Source organism: Hemiscyllium ocellatum, unplaced genomic scaffold (assembly GCF_020745735.1).
Source record: "Hemiscyllium ocellatum isolate sHemOce1 unplaced genomic scaffold, sHemOce1.pat.X.cur. scaffold_3196_pat_ctg1, whole genome shotgun sequence".
NCBI lineage: Eukaryota > Metazoa > Chordata > Chondrichthyes > Orectolobiformes > Hemiscylliidae > Hemiscyllium > Hemiscyllium ocellatum.
In genome coordinates, this window is record NW_026868344.1 from 35,877 (window position 1) to 40,771 (window position 4,895).

Consider the following 4,895-nt stretch of genomic DNA (forward strand, 5'->3'; position numbering starts at 1 on the left):
CGCCAAGACTGGAGGATTTGAGCTATAGGGAGAGACAGAACAGGCTGGGGCTATTTTCCCTGGAGCGTCAGAGGCTGAGGGGTGACCTTATAGAGGTTTATAAAATCATGAGGGGCATGGATAGGATAGACAGACAAAGTCTTTTCTATGGGATGGGAGAGTCCAGAACTACAGGGCATAGGTTTAGGGTGAGAGGGGAAAGATATGAAAGAGACCTAAGGGGCAACCTTCTCATTTAGAGGGTGGTACGTGTATGGAATGAGCTGCCAGAGGAAGTGGTGGAGGCTGATACAATTGCAACATTTAAAAGGCAACTGGGGGGATATGGGCCCCGTGCTGGCAGGTGGGACTAGATTGGGTTGGGATATCTGGTTGGCATATACGAGTTGTCCAGGTTCAGGTGGATTGACAGTACTGAAATACCCATAGTGCCCAGGGATGTGCAGGTTAGGTGCATTAGTCAGGGGAAAATGTTGAGCAATGGGGTAGGGGAATTGCATGGTGGGTTACCCTTTGGAGGATCGGTGTGTAGTCTTTGGGTCGAGTGGCCTGCTTCTACACTGTGGGGAGTCTCTGAAGGGGAAGGGATTTTTGTAAACTGTGCAAGGCAACGCAGGCGTAGTGCGGGGGCCTGCTGTTGGCCTTGCCCTGCCCCGTGCACCTCCCCCTGTTGTTGAGCTGTCTAATACACAGCTATTCTTTCTCTGCCCTTTTGCTGGGGGCATCTGCAGCTGTAACAATGTTGGGCCACAATAAAGGTAACCAGAACGTACTGCTGGGCTCAGGCTCTCATTGAAAGCTCCAAGCGGTTTTTGTTTTAAAGCTGCTCATTTCTTGCAGCCTCCTGCACTAAGTTTCCAAAGTCGTGTATCAGATGGAGCAGTGAATGAGTAGCTGGTTTCGTTAGAAATTATAAACTTTTCAGGAGTGCAGGCACTGCATCATTTCATCGGCAGTTTACTGGCAGCACCGGGAGGTATGGGCTGTGTTCATTAGAAAGGAGGTGGAGGTGCTGCTGTTGGACTAGGTGGGACAAGGTTGAAAAATCACAACAGTGGGTTATAGTCCAACAGATTTATTTGGAAGCACTAGCTTTCAGTGCGCTGCTCCTTCATCGGGTAGCTGTGGAGCAGGATCAGAAGACGCAGAGTTAAGAGCAAAAGGTCACAGTGTCATGCAACTGATATGATATATTGACAAATGTAGATTGATGTTAAACATTCAGCACACTTACCTTAATTGTTCACACCATTGAACAAAGGAGTTGGGACATCATGTTGAAGGTGTACAGGATGTTGGTGAAGTCACTTGTAGAGTACTGAGAAGGCTTCTGGTGGCCCTGTAATAGGAAGAATACTATTACAGAGAGTCCAGTAAAGATTTACCAGGATGTTGCCAGGACTGGAGGGTTTGAGTTATAAGGAGAAGCTGAAACTGTCTTCACTGGAGCACAGGAGGTTGAGGGGTGACCTCATTGAGATTGATATGATCATGAGGGTTCTAAGTAACATGAACATCAAATAGCGAGGAGCCTGCACGGTTATGTCAAGTGAGTGGGGGAGAAATTGTGGCATTTGGACACTTTAAATCCATCAAAAACAGCATCTCCATAGAGCATACTGTGCATGTCAGGTGAGGTGCCAGAAGACTGGAGGTTGGCTAACGTGGTGCCACTGTTTAAGAAGGGTGGTAAGGACAAGCCAGGGAACTATAGATCAGTGTGCCTGACATCAGTGGTGGGCACATTGTTGGAGGGAATCCTAAGGGACAGGATTCTACCTTCATCTAGCTGGATGGGCTGGGACTTTTTCACTGGAGCATTGGAAGTGGAGATGTGACCTTATCAACGTTTATAAAATCATGAGGGGAGAGATGAGGTGAACAAAGGGTGTCCTTCCCCTAGGGTTGGGGTTTCAAGATTAGGGAGCAAACTTTGACGGTGACAGGAGAAGGATTTTAAAAAGACTTGAAGGGCACAATTTTTTTCTTTTTACACAGTAGTTCACGTGAGGACTAAATGTCTAGAGGATGTGGTGGATGCAGGTACAGTAACGTCATGAATAGGAAAGGTTTGGAGGGATATGGGCCAAAACACTGCCAGGTGGGACTGGTTTAGTTTGAGAACATAGTCAGCATTGACTAGTTGTACTGAAGGGTCTGTTTCTGTGCTGTCTGACTCTGGAACGGTCTTAAAACTGGATACTGGTCTTACAACCATTTTTTTGCCTTCCCCCACAAGCATCCACATAAAAATCACGTGAACTCAGCCTTGAATATATTCTATGACCTCCTAACTGCTGGAAGACATTCCCACTTCTGAACTTAATTCCTCTTGCTAATATGCCACTTGCCTTGCTCATTGCCTGCTGCACCTGTCTGACAACTGGCACAGAAGGACGCTGATGCCCCTCTGAACATCCATGCATCATTCCTGATGAAGAGCTTGTGCCTCAAACTACGACTGTCCTACTGCTCGACCCACTGTGCTTTGCCAGTTATGGTCTTCTCTACGTCAGGAAGACCGAGCGTAAACTTGGGGAATGGTTTGCCGAGCATCACAGCCAGGTCCACAGAGGCTGAGCGGACTTCCCAGTCTCCACCCATTTTAATGCCCCTTCCCACTCCCCTTCTGACAAATTGGAGGAATAAAACCTCATCTTGTCTGAGCAGTCCACAGCCCGGAGGACTCGACACTGAGTTCTCCAATTTCAAATAATCTCCCATCCCATCCCCCAACTCACTTCCCAGCCCTTTCCACTCTTCCCTGCCAACTAGATTCCTTCCTCCCATTCACCAACCAGGTTATGGGGATAAGGCAGGAACAGGATACTGATTGAGGATGATCAGCCACGATCAAAATGAATGGTGGTGCTGGCTCAAAGGGCAGAAGAGCTGACTCCTGCACCTATTGTCTATTGTACCTTCTACCTGTCTCCACCTATCCTCACTTCATCACCCTGCCCCCAGCACACCCTTGTTCCACAGCTCTCCCTATTCCCACCCCCAATCCTGAACAAGGGTTCCACCAGATACCTCAACTCTTCCACCTACTGATACTGCCTGGCTTGCTGCATTCGTCCAGTCTCCTGCCTGTCTATTTTGTCAATTGAGACAAAGGCTTGGACTAATTTTTCCAGAGTCTGTCCCCTCACTGGATTCACTCCCATTCCTTTCAGTTGCTCCAAGTCAACAATTGAACCCCAGAATGAAATGTAAATGGAAAAGGGGGTGAGAAAAGAGAATGCTGTACTCACAGATGTTGGACAGAGGAAGGAAGCTGCAGTCTGAGTGAAGCTCAATCTTCATTGAGAGAGGGGAGGGGCAGGAACTTCAGAACCTCATGGCCCAACTTCCGCGTTCACCAATAGGGGACCTCCAAATGGCAGGAGGACAAGTCTCCTTCCGGTCCTCCAGTGAGCCTTATTTGTCCATCAAAAGTAGGTTTTGCCCCTTTTCTGCCGACAATGAGGAACACGCCCAATGTTTTGATGACATTAGCAAACATGTGCCCTGCTTGTTGACACCGAGGAGTGTACACAATATGCTCTGTAGCAATGCTGGTGTTATTGACAGATTTTCAGTTTCCAAATGTCTATTGGAGATCAAAAAGGGCAGAGCGATATTTTTTCCCCCATGTGGCTTGATATTTGATTGCTTTTGCATTTGTTTGGCTGCTCAATGTTTTTAAGTCTTTTCCTCTGTGTTGGGGTGACCTTCACAACTAGAGGACATAGGTTTAGGGTGAGGCCACAAAGATATAAAAGATACCTGAAGGGCAATGTTTCCATGCAGAGGGTGGTGTGTGTATGGAATGAGCTGCCAGAGGAAGTGGAGGAGGCCAGTATAATTACAGCCTTTAAAAAGTATCTGGATGGGTATATGAATAGGAATGGCGTAGAGGGATATAGTGCTGGCAATGGGGACTAGATTAATGTAGGATATCTGGTTGGCGTGGACAGGTTGGACTGAGGGGATCTGTTTCCGTGCTGAAAATCTCTACGACTCTAAATAATAAAAAGTCAACTTTTCCAATGAACATATCCATGTTAACAAGGCTTAGTGCACACCCTGCTTTACTAACCGTTCTCAACAGGTCCTGCCCCTTCAATAACTGAGGAACATATACATGCTGGTGCATAGTATCCTTCACTAGTATTTACACACTACCCTCAGCAATTGTACAAGTAACAGTGAGGGGTAAACAGCACAAGGATTAAAACACAGTGAGGGGTAAACAGCACAAGCGCCAGTAAAAGCAGATGGAAAGTGAGTGTAAAATGTGACTATGACAGGACAGGCCCCACATTCCTTCCCCTCCGTCCCCCCCACAACCTGCCTCACCTTTCACCTCCCGGGCCCAGTACCTTCCAGGTGGCCCCATAGTTGACACAGGGGCCGCCCCACGACCAGTAGAACTCCACCACCCAGGCGGCCGACCAGTTCCCAAACAGGCCCTTAACCCCATCCGCCTCCAGAATGGTCACCGGCTCCTGCCTGCTGTACAGCCGGCCGGTGTGGCCGTGACACAGCAGCTGCGCCAGGAAGGCGGCGGTGACCAGTGACGGGGGTCTGCCCCGGGCCGCACGGCGCCATTTTCCTAACGGCCGCCGCTTCCCCGCTCGAGCGACTTCTCCTCCCAACCGCCTTCACCCCCGCGTGACGTCTGCACGGGGGAATGGGCGGGGCCGGGGGAGCCTCACCGTCACCAAGCAACAGCCACCTCGCGCTACAACTGCTCATTCACAAAAACAAACTCTCCTGTCTCGCTCTGCAGCTGCAGGGGGGACACTGCCACGTTTCGAGGAGCCCTGTCTACATTGGGAAAGCTCACCGCTCCATTTAAACAGATATTTCTACACCTAATACAACTATGTTAACTTCCAACTGCGTTCAGA

The 4,895-nt window shown here is 48.9% G+C and overlaps 1 long non-coding RNA gene across 1 annotated transcript; it reads right to left on the minus strand.

Moving 5' to 3' along the window:
- Positions 1–1,059: 1,059 nt before the first annotated feature.
- Positions 1,060–4,494, minus strand: LOC132813074 (uncharacterized). The gene is made up of 4 exons (XR_009643924.1): positions 4,342–4,494; positions 3,255–3,455; positions 1,235–1,339; positions 1,060–1,122 (listed from the first exon to the last, which is right to left on the minus strand). It is a non-coding gene; the product is annotated as an uncharacterized LOC132813074 (long non-coding RNA).
- Positions 4,495–4,895: the final 401 nt, after the last annotated feature.